The following is a 20400-nucleotide window of genomic DNA, read 5'->3' on the forward strand; positions in this document are numbered from 1 at the left end:
ATGCAATTATGTCATCTATACTATGACAGATCACGTGAGGCCTCACATAGTTTTTGTTGATGACATCATATTTGGAGGTAATGATAAATCAAGTGATAAGTTTTTTGAAGAGATGAAGAATGAATTTGAGATGAGCATGATAGGAGAAATGAACTTTTTCCTAGGACTGCAAATTGTGCAAAAAAATGATGGTATTTTCATTTGACAAGCTAAGTACTTGAAAGACTTATTGAAGATATTTGGATTGGAAACTTGTAAGCCTATCTGTAAACCCATGATAACTGGTCACCAATTCTCTAGCAATGATGAGACACCTACAATTAAGTAGAAGAAGTATAGATCCATGATTGGAGGTTTGCAATATCTGACTTACACTAGACTAGATATTGAAGATGGCTAATCCTATGGAGTATCATTATGTAGCAATAAAGAGGATATCCAGATATTTGAAAGGAACATTTGACTATGGAATTTTGTATGATAGATTGAGTGATTTCACTCTATGTGCATATATTGATGTGGATTGACCATACAGTATGGATAATAGAAAGAGCACTAGTGGTGGAGAATTTTTCCTTGGAGGAAGATTGATTTCCTAGATAAGAAAGAAAAATAATTGTATTTATTAGAGTACAGTTGAGGTAGAGTATGTTGTAGCAAAAAATAATCACAATCAAGTGATGTGGATAAAATAGATGTGGAAGGATATCAAAATTGAGTTTTCAAACTTCTTATCATTTACTGTGATAATACAAGTACATTGAGTATGTCTAATAATCTTATATTGCATTCTAAGAAGAAGCATATATCTATTAAGTATCATGTGTTGAGAGAGAAAGAAGTAGAAAAAGAGATTAGATTAGAGTATGTGACTACTAAAGATCAGATTGCAAATATCTTTATGAAGACTTTACCTAAAGATACATTTGAGCACTTGGGAGGTATGGTTGGGGTTATGCCCCTATCTCCTTCTGAGTAGATGATGTAGTAAGTGCATAAATCCATTGGTACTAAACACTATTTTTAGATTGGAGTGAATGCTAATGTTGCCCATATGGGGGAGTATCTATGATGAGCTAATTCATTGAGAACTCTTGGTATTTGATCTTGAACAATATCTTTGGACACTTGAGTTGGTTGAAAACTTGGAGTAGTAAATTGACTTAATGATGACTTTGTCATTGATGTCAATGGGAGAAAATATGCATGAAAAACATCTCCTAAATATGTATGGGGAGAGTGCATAGAAATATCTACTTTATTAGGGAGATTTAGAAAGTATCTTGTAAAGAAGAAGGATGAATATCTCTATGGGGGAGATATGCAACATTAAGAACCTTGGTGTATGGTGAGTTTTTTAATGCGAACAACTATTTTCGATCCTAAAGAAGAATAAAAAAGTAGTGTTCTAGAGGATTTCAGATTTGATTGATGAAGAGGATTTGAGAAGATGAAAACAGCAGAAAAAATAATAGAGTACTATTTTGGTATTCATGGAATGTAGGCATTTTTGATCTATGTTTCCATCAATGCCAAAGGGGGAGATTGTTAGCATGAATGTTGATGATACTACATTGGGGGAGTAACTTAAGCATTGGAGAGTATTGAGATGTTACATTCATGACTTTTTTTGTCATTAATGTCAACATAGTAGTAAGTCTATGAAGACTAGAAAACTAACAATGAGAGATCTTAGTTGTACAGACAAGGTTTTTCTTGTCTAGTGATGGCCACTCATGGATATATTCAACACTATGTCTTGATGACAAGGTTTAATGAGAAAAATGTAATGTAACTTAAGCATTGGAGAGTATTGAGATGTTACATTCATGACTTTTTTTGTCATTAATGTCAACATAGTAGTAAGTCTATGAAGACTAGAAAACTAACAATGAGAGATCTTAGTTGTACAGACAAGGTTTTTCTTGTCTAGTGATGGCCACTCATGGATATATTCAACACTATGTCTTGATGACAAGGTTTAATGAGAAAAATGTAAGTCAAAGATGTATGAAATTTGTACTTTATTTACTGAGAGCAATACAAAGATAGAGTACCTGTAAAGTAATTTATGATGTTTTTAGTATATCTTTCATCTAAGATGTAATAAGAAGATTCATGGTCAATTAGTGATAGAGGATAGTTAGATGATGACATCAATAGATGTGCAAGCTCTAGTATCACACATCTAAAGATTTATATAGACGGTGAGCCAACAATGCTATTGTAATTGTAATTAATTAATTAATTAATTATAATTAATTGGAAAGCCTTAAGGCTGACTCAAGGAAGTCTTTTGAAGATATGGTATAAAGGAAAGATGTTTTCCTTTTTTGTAAAGAGTATCAAGTATTGTATTAAGTAAGAAGTATGAAAAAGAGTAGAATGTTTACTAAATGTGAGTAAGCAATCCAAGGGATTATTGGATGTGAGATTTTTGATCTGGTTATGAGATCAGAAGTAGCAGAGGTATGTTTGACAAGAAAGAGGAAGGAAGTACTATTCATTTCTATTATTCTATAAGGAATAATACAAAGATCAATTGGATAGTGGATTCATTGGTCTTGCCCCTAAATCTATTTGGGCAGTGGTTCTAGATATCTTCTTGAACTCCTAATAGGGTTGGCACAACTCCTAAAAGGGTTGGAATCTCCTAATAGGGATTCAAAGTCTCCTAACAGGGACTGATATGTATTGAGTTTTGTTATAGACTCTTATTAGGGTCCATCTGCTAACAGGGTATATTTATATTAGCACATGATCTTATTGGTAGCATCCCCACCGGGGTTTTCCCTCTGATCAAGGGTTTCCCTAGTTAACATATCTTGTGTTATTGTGTATGAGTATCTTGTTGTGGTTTTTTATTATATTGCTCATATAGTTAAGTTTGTTTAAGGTTGATAATTGTGATAATAGTTGGATAACTGATTCACCCCCCACCCTCTTAGTTATATTGGTGGACTATATATTCTAACATAAGATTGCCTCACTTCATCTTAAAGACACATTAGCTAGAGTAAACACACACACACACACACACACACACAAGATACAATGGGTTAACTGGGTTATCTTAAAACCAAATAATAATTATAACATTATAAACAAGGTATTGAGAACATAATAATGACTTTAGAATATAATATAAATCATTATACAAATAAACTAGATCCTTAATCTTTGAATGCCATTATATAGAACACAATCAAGTGTCTAATGCAAAATAATATCTAACATCATAAGAAAGAAATAATGTGAATGATAAGTATAGAAATGTTCCTAAACATATTATAACATCATTACCTAGTTGGTTAACAATTTCTAAGTAGATAGGTACCTTTCTTTTGTGTTAATAATGTTGGATATTATATTATAGTTTTACCTATGCATGTATTTGTCAAGTTGTGAAATTAAGAAGTACCAAAAGTCATCTTATCTTCCAACATAATCCAAGTATACTTATACTATCTCCAAACTCTACTTATAGTTCTTAGGGTTAGAAAGGTATCACATCCTCCTTCCCTAATATTTGACTTACTCTTGGAAGTCACCATGATTTTGTTATGAAATTTTATGGCTAGCTAAAGATAAGCATAGTTCCCTCTTAAAAATCAAATATCTTATAAGAATTTCTCAAATGCATGTTTGGATCCATATCTATTTCCTTTTGTTATATAATTAGATTCTAGTGTTTTACTTCCTTCAAAAGACTATATTGATAATCCCTTTTAGTTTATTAATATTTGAAATTCTATTCCATATATAAATTTTAATTATCTAGAGACCTTTACTATTCATAAGGTCCTATGTCTAGAAATACAAAATACTTAAGTAGGAACTCATACTTGATTCACATGATTTACATTAAAAATCTTATATTTCTATTCTACCTTCTTTATTTACAATTTCATTTAATGAACTTTAGTCCCTTATTTCTCAAAGTTAAAGAGGATAGCCTTGAAGTATAATTATTTCTCTATGGTAAAAAATATAATACTCATGTACTTGTGAATTAATGTTATAGAGGAGATGAATCTATTAAGTTAGAGGCTACTAATTTCTACTTAAATCAAAATCTACTACCATTTCTCGAAGTTTTTTCTTTTATAATTCTCCTAGGTGTTAAGTTTGTCCAAGAAGAGGTATTTATTTTATCTTTTCTATTTTTTAAATTATTACAAATCCTTTGGTGGGATACATCTCTCTAATATATATTCATGGTTAATTGTCTCATTTTTCTAGTATTAAAATACTACCCCAATTAGAATTTCTTCTCATCATTGTCTCAAGTTTTGTTAGCTCAAAGTAGCTTTGGAATATCTTACTATTGTTGGAAATATAAGAGGAGTAACTAAGATTGGAGGGTTAAATCAATTACCACTAAAATAAATCTCAAATCCATTAGATATGAACACAGAACAAAAATTTCACTGAAAATACTAATGCTCGACAAACACACAGGCACTTGATTTACACTAGTAAATGTTGCAACTCAAAAAATGTTTAACATAAAAATATTAAGATATTATCTATTATTAACCTTACTTAAATTAGTTGCATACACATAAAACAAATAGCATGAACACAAGTGACACCAATATTTAACATGGAAATCCAAATTGGGAAAAACCACCAATTACAACTAGTTATTGATTTTCAGTTTTCTAAAGTGAGCCTTGTTAGGAGCCAACCTTGTTAAAGATTACAAAACACACTGTCAGGTGTTATCCTCTTAGAGGATTTGATCACTCATTAGGAGTGGCCTTGTTAGAGGATTTACAAATAACTATTAAGAAAAATTTGTTAAGAGATTTAGATCACTTGATTTATAATGAAACTAAACTATTGATTACAGATCTCAATTTTGACTTGTATACTTGATCCTTTCTAATTGAATGTATCTTTGTAGCTCTACAAGGATATTTTACTTATACTTTTAATTCACTTCCTCAAAGAATCTTCTATTCTTCCATACACATACAGACATTCAATCATCAACTTGACCTTGTATTATATCATACACATTATCAAGTCATCTTGAATATGACATAGAGTAATTAATATTCATATCCCCAGTCAGTTAGAACCAATAAACAAATATATTAAACTCAATGTGCCAAAAAAAGTAAAACATTCATTAGCTAACCCTACTCAGTAGACACTAACTCATAAATAATTATCCTGTGTTAACCAAGTGAACTTGGTTAACACTACAACTTCACAAAATTTCTTTAGTAACCAATTGAGCTTGATTAACACTGGTTCCATCCAAATTTTCTTTCATTAACCAATTGAGCTTGGTTAACACTCAACTTCTGCCATTATTGCCTAAGTGAACTTGGTTGACACTGCCTTCTAAACTTAGCAAACTTTGGAATGCGCAGAAGACACAAGAAACTATCTTCAATACCCAAATAAGCTTGACATACACTGACTTGTAAAGATATGACATTTTGTGTAACATCAAAGACAATACACAATTAACCAATTATATTCAACAATCTCCCTCTTTGGCATTGATAGCAATACAACGTGTCACAATACAATGGAATTTTAGAGAAAAATAATGTAAGGATGATATCCTTAGTTTCAATTTTATTCTCATCCTTGAGAACTCACTCTACCTTTAGTTTCTCCCTCTGTTTGTAAGCTTTGTCTGCAACATCTTCTTCTAATAGCAAACTCTAGCTCTTTGATATTAGACCAAGTTCTTCATCTTTGATATCTTTGCAAATTCTCACTCATCACTGAACTCTCCCTTTATATTTTTTTGTGAATATGAAAAAAAAATCTCCCTCTTTGAAATCTCATGCCAAAGACAATATTCCATGAATATCAGTGTAGCTCATGTACTAATTCATATGCAATATGCCCTTTTCAATACAACATTGACTTGACTAATCTTGAACATGCCATGGTTTATGCATCACTAAAATTCATTTTAGTGAGTCTCAGATATGGTAATAACCTCTAACTTACCTCTTAGATACAAAAATGCATCCTTAGGTAATGGTTTAGTGAATATGACTACAATGTGTTGTTTAGTATTCACATATTTCAATCTTACCTCTTTATCTTACACCAATTCTCTGAAAAAATGATATTTTATGGCAATATGTTTGGTCTTGGTATGCATGAAATGATTCTTTGATATATTAATTGTGTTGGTGTTATCATAGAATATAACTACTTGATCCTTGATCTCTATCTTCATACCTGCCAACTATTGCTTGAACCAGCCAAACAACATTGGAGCAATTAACTATTGCTACTACATAATCTACCTTTGCTATAGACTGAGAAATAAAAAATTTCTTCTTACTTGTCCAAGACATTAGCCTTTTACCAAGAAAGAATGCTCCACTATTGGTGCTCTTGCTATCATCAACACTTCCTACCCAATCAACATCTATGAAGGCTTTCAAATCCAAATTGCCTCATTTCTTGTACCATATTCCATAGTCTTTAGTACCTTTCAGATACCTCATGATTTTTATTGATTTCCATCATGTGATTTTTTGTAGGATTCGCTAGGAATCTTGCCACCATACCAATCTTGTAGGATTCGCTAAGAATCTTGCCACCATACCAACTTCTAATGCAATATCAGGTCTTGTGTGCACTACATATTACAATTCTCCAATCATTTATTTGTGTGTGGTATGATCTACTTCTTTGGAATCATCATTCTTAGAAAACTTATGTCTAGTAGACTTAGGTATCCCAACTAGTCTTAAATCTTCCATTCCAAACTTCTTTAGTATCTCCTTGATATATTTGGATTGAGTAATGTAGATACTATCTTTCTTCTATTGAATCCATAATCCAACAAAGAATTTTATCTCTCCAAACATGAACATCTCAAATTATTTACTCATCTCTTTTGAAAAAACTTTGCACAAGTCATCATTTATATTAAAAAATGTGTCATCTACAAAGATTTCAGCCAATACAATCTTATTGTCCATTCCTTCTTTGATATATAGGCTACTATTATCATTTATTCTTTGAAATCCAATCTTTTTTGAGTTGTTATGAAGTCTTTCATACCAACCTCTGGAAGCTTATTTGAGACCATACAATGCTTTGTGCAAGTGCAATTTACAAATGATATCCTTTTTGCTAGGATCTACAAAACCTTTAGGTTGTTCTATGTAAACTTGCTCTTTAGTAATTCTATTCAAGAATGTAGATTTCACATCCATTTGATAAACTTTAAATCCTCTATCTATATGTGAAACATAAGCCAATAAAGTTCTAACACCTTCTAATATTGCAACAAGAGAAATTTTTTCACCATAATCAATACCTTCTTCTTGAGAATAACCTTTGCATACTAACCTTGCTTTGTTTCTGGAAACTTCTACATCTTCATTCATCTTATTTTTGAAAACCCAATAAGATTATGGATTTGATTCCTCTCTATCTATTCTATCTCTTCATTCATATCTTCAATCCAACTTTCATTATCTACAACATCTGTAGCTGATCTAGGTTCAAACTTGGTAAGAAAACATGTACCTTTTAATTTTTTTCTTGTCATTGTACCATTTTACTTGTCTCTAATGATCTAATTAGGTGTATGGTGTCTTCTAAAATATCTTACTAACACATGTACTTTAGATTTATAATTTTTTCCACTAGCCTCAACATGATCTTCTTTATCAAGCTTGAGTCCCACTATCTATGGCATGGGTCCTTTAGACTCAATTTTCTCTAGTTGAAACTTGGTAGCATTTGATTGTGACTCAATTCCTCCAGACTATGACTTGGGTTGCACTGGTGGCAACTTGGGTGCTTCTAGACATTTTGGGGACTCAAGAGGTGAACTCTCCTGACTTCCAATTAGATTTGGAAATGTATTAGGTTCATTATAAATAAACCTTTTTTAATCCTTAGGTTCTTTACTGCTCTCTCCTTCACTCTTTTCTACAAACTCATTAATTCTCACATGTGCACTTTCTATGATCTTATGAGTGGATAAATTCAAAAATTTATAAGCTTTACTTATTTTGGAGTATCCTAGGAATATACCATCATCACCTTTAACATCAAATTTACCTTTCCTAGTCTCTTTTAGAATATAACATTTTCTAGGAGATATTTTCAAGTAACCTACATTAGGTTTGTCCATACCATAGTTCATAAGGAGTTTGATTTGAGTCTTTCTTGAACTATACTCTATTCAAGGTATACACTGTAGTATTGGTTTCTTCCTTCCAGTATTTGATTGCAACATTCTTTTCTATCATCAAATTTCTTGCACAATACATGATGAGTTTGTTCTTTCTTTCAGCTATACAATTCTACTAAGGTGTACCAAGGGCTTATACTTATCTTTTAATTCCTATTTTAGTGAAAAATTCATTGAACCCATTAGAAATGAATTCACCACCTTTATCTGACCTTAAACACTTCAACTTCTTTCTAGTTTCTTTCTCTACTCTTGCCAAATATCATTTAAACTTTTAAAATGCTTTAGACTTCTCTTTCAAATACATTACAATCATCAATGTAGAATAATCATCAATAAAAGAATAAAATACTTATCTCCACTGTAGCTTTCTATTCTAATAGGTCCACATAAGTCTGTATGAACCATCCTTAAGACTTTTTTAGAATGATAGTTCTTGCTTTTGAAACTTGTCTTGCCCATCTTACCAATTTGATAATTTTTGCATAGGTGCCTATCAAGTCTCCTCAGACTAGGAATATCTCTCATTCTTTTGTTCTTTCTTATCTTAATCAAATTATCAAAGTTTGCATGACATAACCTTTTATGTCAGAACCAGCTTTCTTCTACTTGAGCAATGAAACATGAAATTTCACTGAGATCTAGGTAGAATATATATTTTTTTGTTTTTTTACCAAACCCAAATAGATTTCCTTTTCCATCTAGTAGCTTGGCCTTCCTATTCATGAATTCTACCTTGAATCCAATATTATTCAATTATATCACACTCAATAGATTATTCTTTAGTCCTTCAATCCAATAAGCATTATCACATCTAAGTTCATTGGTTAGTAATATACAACCTTTTCCCTTTATATAACATGGCTCATTGTTTCCAAACCTCACACTTCCACCATCATGCAATGTTCCATATGTTCAAAAAAATTTTTGTCACTAGTCTTATGATGTGAGCAACCACTATCAATAATCCATTTATCATTTTTACTAACATGAGATATAAGTTCCTTTTTATCTCCTTCATCATTTGATTCATCTTTTACATCAATATATATCATTTTATCATCTTCACTACTATCTAAACCTTTAGTCATAAAACATGATTTCTTACCTTTGTCCTTGTAGTCTTTGACATTTATGAAATCCTTCTTGCCTTTGTACTTGGTGTGCTTATTTTCATCTTTGTCTTCTATGTCTGGACATCTTGCAGCAATAAGTCCAACTTCTTCACAAGAGAGATAGATCAAAGAAATGTTACCTTTGTACTTTTCTTTGCCTTTGGGATATCTTCTTACAAGTAATTCTTCAATGGCTTCAAGATCACTGCTAGAACTATCTTCCTCTTCACTTTCAAATTGTTTCCCTTTAGGATTTGGAGATTTCTTCTTCTTTAGTGATAACTTGTCTTCAAATGTAGACTCAAGGTTGCTAGAACTAAGAGTATAATTATCATTTTTATCTAGTTCAAATGCAGTCAATCTTCCAACTAGGGTGACCAAAGTTATCTTATTATTTAGATCACATCTCATCTCTTGAATAATAGACACTCTGATTACATAGATAGGAAGAAGGGTTTTGAGTACCTTACTTACCACTATCACATCTTCATTTGTTCCTCCGAAGGCTTTGATAGCACTAACACTAGCATTGATTCTCTCAACATATTTTATAATGTTTTCATCCTCTCTCATCTTCATCTCATCAAACTGGCCTCTCAATATTTGTGCCTTAGCTCTTTTCACATTATCATCACCTCCATAGATATCCTTTAGTTTGGTTCACATGTCATGAGCAATAGCACATCCTTTGACCTCATCACATTCAACATAGTTAAGAGCTGATGCAATGTCAATCATCATGATGTTATGAGTTTTATTTTTAGTAATGTGTTCCACAGTAAATGTTCCACTAGGAGCCTTGTAAGAATTTTTCAAATATTTCAAACCTAAATCACTGATGGTTTAAAGGCACAACTTCATAAGTTCTTTCTATGCCTCAAATTTATCTCTATCTAGCTTGGGAATCTCTCTTTCCTAAGACATCCTAATCTTTATCTTAGGTCCTTGAAACCTTCTCTGTAAGTGCCAAGAAGCTCTAATACCAATTATTAGAAATATAAGAGGAATAACTAAGAGGGGAGTGGTGAATTAGTTACCACTACAATAAAATCTCAAATCCTTTAGATGTCAACAAAAAACACAAACTTCACTAAAAATATTGATGCTCGACAAATAAAGAGGCACTCAGTTTACACTAGTAAATGTTGTAACTCGATAAATGCTTAACATGAAAATATTAAGATGTTATCTATGATTAATATTACTTAACTTAGTTGCAGACACATAAAAGAAAAAATATGAACACAAGTGACACCAAGATTTAACGTAAAAATCCAATTTGGGAAAAACCATAAATTACAGCTAGTTACTAATTTTCACTCTTCTAATGTGAGCCCTCTTAAGGGCCAACCTTGGTAAAGGTTACAAAACACATTGTTAGGTGTGACCCTATTAGAGGATTTGATCACCCTATTAGGAGTGGCTTGTATGCACCCTAAAATTGTTGCCTAGACTATGGGCCCCCATTATTCAATTTATCAATTTTCCTAAATCAATGGTTTACAATATTTTATTAAATCAATTCAAATCAATTTCTTTTATCAAAATGTAATTAATTTAATTATTTCAATATTTCCTAAAGGTTTGATCATGTTATCCTAAGTCATATTTAATTAAAAGAAAATCTCTTTTTTAATTAAATAATTAATCCACAATGTTTAATTAATTAAGAGAAAACCCCTCGTTTAATTTAATTAAATATTTCCTATTTAATTAAAGAAACTTTCTCCCTTTTAATTAAATAAAATAAAATTCCACTTGAAAAAAGGAAATAAAATAAATAAATCCTTTTTCTCTACACTTGAATGCACATATCTCTAAGTGGGATTCTTCTTTTTCCTCTTTCCACTTTCTTCTCAAACACTCCTCTTTTCTCATTGGTGGAATTTTGTCTCACATGGATCAAAATTTATTATCCCATATTAGTTGTGTGAAGTCTCCCACCTCCACATTTTCATATAGAGCAATATAGAGAGATAGAGAAAGACATAGAGAAATATAGAGAAAAATATAGGAAAAGTATAGAGAGACATAGAGAAATATATAGAGAGAGATATAGAGAAAAATAGCTCGTTGCTATAGTATTGTAATGCTACAGATTTAGAGAGCGATTTTGGAGGAATTTGAAACTTAGGGTTTGGACATTGGAGCTTCATTGCAACTTCTCTCTTCTTATCTTATTCTCTCTTGCATCCATAGCTTCCATTATGAGGTTTCATCCTTGCATTTTCATATTATCTTAGAGTCAGATTTGTTTTCATAGATTAATATTGCATTGTTATTTCCTTTCATAGATTAGATTTCCCTTTCTTGCATTGCTTTGCATTGTTATCATTTAGATTAGTTTGTATCTTCATTTGTATTCATATTTTGATCCTTGAATCTTTTATTTCATGGTGTACCTACATGGGCACAAACTAGGTCAAACTAAGGGCCTCCATTACAAACCCTTGCACTCCATGAATAAAAAGCTATGAGTCACCATTTGAGACCTCAATCTTAAGAAATCTTAGATATAATGATTATTATAAGTGTGCTCACATTTTAGGCATACACATCTTTGGCACCCACCGTGGGGCAACCCACCTTTACTTGCCAGTTTTAGATATTTTTGGAGCTAACCCTCTTATGTGGATTTTTTTGGAGACTAGAAAACCCTAGACCTTAAAAATTTGATCATATCTCCCAAACGGCATGGTGTTTTAGTTTGGAATTTTTTTTGTAGGTTGGCGACATATCAGAGAAGCTTCAGTGAAAGTTTTAGATTTTTTTGGAGGTATTTTATATTTTTTATATTGTTTTCTTTATTTTTTATGAAAAATCATTATAGGGCAGCAATTTTTTCAGAAAAGTCTACATTTTTAAAAATGTCTCTGAATTCTAAATAGGGTCAGTTCTTGCTATTTGATTTTAGAGATCATACTAAGGCTCAATAATTCAATTTTTAAAAACTAGCTTATTTTGAAAAAATAACTCCCTAGGGAACAAATGAAAAGATCTTTTCAAAATTTTGACATTTTTGAAAAGCTCTCTGATTTTTGTTAGGGGTCTCTTTTCTACATTTAGGGTGTTGGATCTAAATTCATGTCATATAGATCAAATCTTGTTGATAGGTCAAAAATCAATATTAAAAAAAGAGAATTTAATGAATAGCTTGCATTTAATTTTCACATGGATCAATGCATGATGTGAGCTTTCATTTAGTTTATTTGCTAGTTATTATCACTCTCAAAAATCAAATTTTTAGATCTAACCTTAGTTTTTTATAAGTTAGATATATATTGCATATCTTGTATTTTCTTGTTTTGCCTATTACTTTGTTTATTACGAATGAGCGTTCAAGCATAAATGAAAGGTACAATAGGGAAAAGATGCATTGTAAAGATTACCAGGTATTTTATTAGTTCCCTATAACATTTGGATTTGGAAACAAAATGAACCCTCTCATGTGTTTGGCTTGAATTATTTTACATACTTCCATAGATTCACACTTCATTTGTTGCTCTAAAATTGGATCTAGATTTACTTTCATGCATATGTGTTTCACATAGTAATTATACCGTATGAATAGTATTTGTAGAGTTCTTGAGGAAATGTGCTTCATTCACTTGCCTTACATGCAGAGCTCTTCTCAATGATAAATCCCCTTGTAGGTAGGGAAAAATATTTTTTATTATCTGACTATTCTATTTGGATTTATCCTCAACATCCATTAGTACTTTCTCTTTTGAGATTGGTGGTGTTTGTTGTTGGCTTTTCCAAAAATTTGGTGAAGTGATTTTGAATTAGTGTGTTAAATAATCTTGTTTGCTATGTTTGGGTAAGTTGAAGAGGCTAGAGGAATATGCTCTATTCCCTTTTGGGAACATTAGAAACTTGGAACCCTTGAATCCAAATGAAGTCACCATGTGGTACAACAATGTGAGTCTTCCCTGATTAGAGAGGGTTAACCATAGTGTACATTCCTTTTATTAGGTCAACCACATGAACAAAACCTCAAGTGGTAATAGAAATTTTTAATGTGGTAGTATCAACCTCTATATAAATTTCCTTGCAGGGGAAATCCTCGTAGGTGTAGTCTTTTGTTGGGTTGTTGGATCTCCTCACTATCTTTGGTTGATTAAATTCTCAAAATATGTGAAAACACTAGTTTGCCAGGATTGGATTTCTCCCACTTTAGATTGTAAAAGCTATAGAGTTGAACATTACTAAGATCCATAGTGCTACCAAATTTTCTTTTCTAAGACTATGTGTGTGATTGGAAAGCATTTTGAGAACATACACAGTGGTGGTTCTAGGGATCAGACTAATACTATGACACTAGTCTTGTTAATGTACAAGGTTTCTTTGTCCCTTGCTCATTGTTTGAATATGTTTTCTTGAAATTCCTAATTGCTATCTTGCATGCCTAGTTTATGATTCAAAATTTATCACACCTAGTTGGATATTTAAAACAAATAAAATTTGAGTTCTTGAGTTGCGACTTTATGACCAAACTGCTTTTCTATCCTATTATTTCCAATTTTCCTAAGTTGATCTAGTTCATATTAGGCTACTTAACCCATTGTTAGAAGTTTTTTTCACATTGGATTATTGTGCTTTGACCCCTTGAATTAGTGATCTTTGATTTCATAAGTGACCTTGTTTGGAGTCAATAAGTTAGAGATTGTCCTTGTCAAGAAACATATACCTTTGGATTCTTTGATATTATGCTTGGATAGTCTTAGTAGTCTCTTGTCCATCCACTTTCATAGAAATTCAATTTTAATTATTTATAATTTGGGTAAATCATCCTCCTAGTCCATATGTGATAAGGTATTCACCCAAAGTTGTGGGCACCTATGTGGTAGTGTTGGTTTATGCCTATTGCAAAATTCTATCTTATCACATCTCTTTTAGATAAGTGAGTGCTTTTACTATCCTAGTTTGGTACCAATGTTTCTTAGGGTTATCCTATCACCTAGTACCTTTTCTTTCATATCAGTTACAACAAGATATCAAGTAGATCAAGGAAAGTGACCTCAAGTCATCTTTAAATAATTACCTTTAGTTCAAACTTATATCAAAGATGTAAGGAAAAAAAAATTGTGTTTGTTCAATTGCTTGAAAATATTCCAGAAGCTTTGTTTGACCCTAGTAGTGACCTTATTGGGTTGAGTACACTCTTAGCATCACCTCACTCAGATATGGATATGAATTTTACAATGGCTCCACATAAGAAGAATCAAAGTGGTGAATACTATGTTTACATTTTGAGTGGTGATCCCACTCATGAAAATAGACCAACCTCACCCAATATTAAGGATAGATATTTGGATGCACACCAGAGGTCTAAGAAAGTTAAGCATTATACCTATGAAGAAGAGAAATCCAAATATGATGATCAAATTAGTGAGTCTTCTTGTGCTCTTGTGAATGCAACATTTATTGGTAATTAGCTTAGATAGTCAAGACCTTGTAGACCATTCATGACACCTTTAGGTTATGTGAGTGATAGACTCAAAGTACTTGAGCATGAGAGAAAAGCCCTTCTAGAAGAAAAAGCTAAGAAGGAAGAACAATTTAGATGCCTAGAGGAAGAAAAGCAAGTTATGATTGAGATAGAAAGGAAATCCCATCAAGAAGCAAAAGATCTTCTTGTGGCTCTGCAACTTGAAAATAAATTCAACAATGTGCACATTGGTGGTGGAAACAAATCTCCTCTATCCACCCCTCCTAAGACTCCATGAAGTAGAAGACACTCAATAACACCTTCACAATCTCCTAGCCCTTGAGGAAGGAGAGCTTCAAGACATGATCATTATAGGAGACCATCACCACCTAGAGTTTCAAGAAAACCTTTACAAAAATCTCGTCATGGTTCAGAATATGGAGGTAATAGCTCAAACTTTGACCATAATTCTTATGATTTCATGGCTATGCAATGAGACCCACATTTTTAGCAACATGTGGAAGCATATATGGACCAAAACAAAGATGCATGCTTTCAACATTTAATCAACAAGGGTGCTAAGGTCCCTTACAACTTTGATGTAGACAAAAAGATTCAAAAGCATGATCCCTCTATGAAAGAAGAAATTGATCAATTGAAGAAATAGCTAAAGCAAATATCGGCATGAAAGAGTTCTTTTTCATTTGATTCAGTTTGTCCTAATCCTTTTGTTAAGAGTGTAGACATGAAAGATTTTTCTGAAAAAATTAAGATCTCCCAATATGAAAAATATGATGGAAATGGCGATCTAAATGATCATGTGCGTCATTTCTATACTATGAGTTTTGAGTTTCATCATGAGGACTCAACTTATGAAATTATTTCCAAGGAGTCTTAAGGGTCATGCAATGGAATGGTTTACTAGTATAAATCCTCCTATTAAGATGTTCCCTAAGTTAATTTAGAGATTTTTTCAACACTTTGCATACAATCTTTCACGATCTGTCTCGCTATTGGACTTATGTCAATCAAAGAAAAATTAAGGAAAATCCTTTGTTACTTTCTTCCAAAGATGGAGATGATTGTGCTATCTTTATTCTAGGACTATTTTTGAGAAATAAAATATTGAAATCCTCATTAGTAACATGGTTCCTAAGATAAAGTATGAAGTCAAGAAGATGGTTTTTGAGTCCTTTGATGCCATGGTTAAAGTTGCTTTTAGAACTAAGGATGTTTTGAGAGAGCAAGGTACTTTGACAAAAAAAATGGAAACAACAACAACAATGGTTAGAATAACAACAACAATAACAATGATAAAGGAAATAACACATATTGGAATAAGAAAAAACAAGTGGTTAATGATGGAGTTGTGAAAGACCAAGTTGTTCTTCATTTGGCTAGTGCCAATCAACAAAGTAACAAGACAAGATATCAAGAAAGGCCTAAAGGAGAGAAACATAACTTTACACAATTGGGTGGGTCATATGAAGAGATATTCATGAAGCTCCTTGCTCAAAATCTTGTGCACCCTTATGATGCTACAAAGTTCTGCATACCTTAAGTTAAGCCATGGTGGTGGGATGAGAAGGCCTATTGCAAACTTCACTATGGGAGATTTAAGAATATTGTTCAAGATCTTATTGAGACTGGAAAACTTGAAATAGATGGATTAAAAATCAATGCTGATCACATAGCATTCAAAGAGCCTTTTCCCAAGTATGAGAAAGGGAAGCTTCCCAACCTAAGAATGGTAAGGTTGCAATTAGTTACACTTATGCAAATGGAGAAAATGTTGTCAATATGCTTGATGTTGTAGAAGAAAGTGTCAACATGATGGAAGGTAAAGATCCCAGTGGTTATGATTTAAATTTAAGCTCTCCTATCCTTGGTGAAAAACCTATTTTGGTGCGAATGGGTGCTTAATCTAGAGAGTCATCTCAAGGTCCCCTTGTCATTAGAGGACCCAATTCAAACTAGTCAAGTAAACCTAAGCAAGTGTCTTCCCAAATTCTCAATGGTGTTACATGAAGTCAAGTTGCTCTTGTCATCAAATGACCTAGTTCAAACCAACCAAGTAAGCTAGAACAAGTACAATTCAAGTATGTTCTTTCAAAACAAATGGTTAATCCTAGGTCAAATTATAATCTTGTTGATCAATTGCAAAGAACCCCCATTCAAATTTTGATCTTTGACCTTTTAGAGTTGTCTTAGAGACACATACATGTCCTTGAGGATGTTTTGTGCATGATGAATATCCCCAAAAATTTAGATGTCGATCAATTCTAGAATATGATTAACCATATTGCTAGCCCTCATTACCTTTCATTTTTACAGGAAGATGATAAATCTTTGAGCCATCCGCACAATCTTGCCCTTCATATTGAGGTCATGATCCATAGAATCTATGTAAGGCATGTGTTGATAGATGGGGGTGTTGGGCTTAATATTTGTTCTTTGAGTCTTTTAAAGCCATTAGGTTATTCTAAACAAGTTATTGATACTAGAAGGAAGATTATTATCAAAGCCTATGATGAGGCAATTAGAAGTTCAAAAGGGTTGGTTATCCTTCCCATTAGGGTTAGTCCTGTTGAAAAAGATAGTTTATTCCAAATAGTTGATGTTGGACCCCTTGCATACAATAATTTACTTAGTAGACCATGGATTCATGATATGCAAGTAGTGTTTTCTACCTATCATTAGTGTGTTAAGTTTTGTTACAACAAAATAGAGGTTTGTATACTTGGGGATATTAAATTTTTCTATTAACTTGATTTTAGAAAGTACTCATGTTTCCCTCAATAGAGAAGCATATGATTTTGATGCAACTTTAGTTGAATGTAAAGAAAAGTTCAAATCCATAGACCTTGGCATGGGGGGATATTAACTCAAGTCCCTTGCAGCATTACCAGTATCACTTAGGTATTATGGTAAATGTTCACAAGATCTGAAACCTTCCTCTTCAGCTATGACATTATTTGACACATTTGTACAATCATCAGTGCCTATTCAAGATGAGAAAAAAGATGTGGCTATTAGAGTTTGGATTTATAGAGAATAGAAGTATATACACAATGAGAACTTCACTTCCTCTCCTAAAGCTTATGGAAGAGGGTATACTTTTGTTAAGAAGATGGGCTATCCTAGACATGGCCCTCTTAGTAATAGAAAGGGTGCTAGAGACGAATTCCTTGATCATGGTCTTTTCAAATGAAAATCTAAGAAGCTATATTTGAATCACAATAAAAATACTGGTCCTACCCTTGATAAGTCAGATAGTGAAGAAGAACAAGAGTACATACCTAACTTGGAAAAACAACAAGATATGTGTGAAGATTGGGTCCCTTCTACTAGTATCCTTTGGGGTGATTTGGATAGTCTAGTATCTCATGAGATAGTTGCAAATTTAGAACAAGAAATATGACCCTTGATGATATTGAGGCTTCCACATCTAGGCATCCCAAACCTTCATGGTTTAAGAATCCTAGTCGAGATTTAGAAATAGATTCCAATGAGTATGAATGGGACTCCCTCTCGGAGCCTTCTATAGTTTATATGAATATTTATGTTGTTCATACATATAGTACTCAACCTGAGTTAGTCAATGATTCACATGTAGAATCATATGATTTGAACTCAAATGTTACCTTAGTGGATAATTCTTCACTTGTTAGGATGAATTCTAATTTGGGTAGTTTAGGAAGTTACTTGACAAACTTTGACTCTTCATTCACCAGAGATATCATCCATATTCATAACCTTGAACCATTCATTGATTTACCCCTTGTTCATCCTAATTTGATTGATTGGTCTCAACACAATCATGAACCTGAGATTTTAATATTTTAAAATGATTATGAGATAGCCTACTATTTGGATGCCATTGAACCCATAGTCTCTTCCACTAGTGAGCCAGCTACCAACATGATAGAGCTAGACATTAAGTTCCTTAGTTGCAAAATAAAAAGAAAATAAAATAAAAAGAATATGTGTTGTTATAGCGAAAACCACTATGTGGTGGTGTTAGAACTGAAAATAGTAAAAAGAAAGGACATATTCGAGGGTGAAAACCTCTTTGAGGTGCTTGAGGATGAGATACTTGATCATCTCCCTAGTTATTTTCAAGGTAGATCTTTAGTGCTAATTTAACCAACACAAACAATCAATTTGGATATGGATGAAGCTCTACAAAAGGCACATTTGGCTTAGTCTTTGTCATCGCAAGAAAAAGTAGTCTACACTAAGTTTTTACGAGAAAAGAAGATCAATTTTGTATGGACTTATTCAGATATGCTAGGGTTAGACACTAATCTTATTATGCATCACTTATCCATAGCTGTAGATGTTACACTAGTTAATCAAAAATTGAGAAAGATGCATCATCACATAGCTCTCCTAGTCAAGGTAGAATTAGAGAAACTCCTTGGTACAAAATTCATAAGAGTAATTGACTATGCTGAATGGGTATCAAACATTGTACTAGTTTCAAAACATGACAAAACCATTCAAGTTTGCATAGATTCTAGAGATTTTAATAGAGCATGCCCAAAGGAATATTTTCCACTTCCTAATATAGACATGATAGTGGATATAACTGTGGGTTATGAGATTTATTCCTTAATGGATGGTTTTTCCAAATATAATCAAAATTAAGATAGCTTCTAAAGATCAAGAAAAGACTGCATTCACTTGTACATTAAGTATCTATTGTTGGAACATTATGCCTTTTGGATTAAAAAATCTAGGAGCTACCTATCAATGAGCTATGACAACTATGTTTCATGATATGATGCATATAAACATGGAAGATTATGTGGATGATACCTTGGCTAAGTCTAAGGAAAGAGATATAGACTTATGTAATTTAGAATTCATTCTAGATCACATGGAATAATTTCAACTAAGGTTAAATCCTAAAAAGTGTGCATTTGAAGTCACCTCTAGAAAATTACTAGGATTCATTATTTTAGCAAAAGGAATAGAGGTGGAACCTAAAAAAGTTCAAGAAATCATGGATATGCCACCTAAAATCATTAGTCAAATGAGGAGTCTTCAAGGGTGTCTTTAATCTATAAGGAGGTTTATTTCACAGTTGGTAGATAGAGCTCAACTTTTCCACAATAACATACATAAAGGAGTCAAATGTGTATGGAATGAAGAGTGTAAAAAGAGCATGGATCAAATAAAGAAATACTTGGAAAATCCTCCTATTTTAATTCCTCCTATCCCAAGGAAATCACTTATTCTATACATTTCAGTGATAGAGTCTTCCTTAGGTACATTATTAGCTCAACAGGATGAACATGGGAAAGAAAGAGCAATATACTACATTAGTCGTACTCTTGTATCATATGAGGTTAATTACTGATTTGAATGCAGGAACCTTATTCAAAATGCCTCTCACCATTCCCTTATCTCTAGAGATTTGTATAGGAGGGATCTAGATGGAATACTTCTTAGATTATTAGAAAAGGAAGAATCTAATCAAGTGCTAGATGACATCCATGAGGGCATCTGTGAAGGACATGCAAATGGTCTTTCCATGACTCAAAAGTTGCTTAGGGTGGGGTACTATTGGCCCATGATGTAGATTGATGTAGTAGCTTTTGCAAAGTCATGTGAAAAGTGTCAAAAATATGGTAACTTGATACATGCTCTAGGCA

This window comes from Cupressus sempervirens, chromosome 11 (assembly GCF_028749045.1).
Source record: "Cupressus sempervirens isolate cs-2001-9-10 chromosome 11, ASM2874904v1, whole genome shotgun sequence".
Taxonomy (NCBI): Eukaryota; Viridiplantae; Streptophyta; class Pinopsida; order Cupressales; family Cupressaceae; genus Cupressus; species Cupressus sempervirens.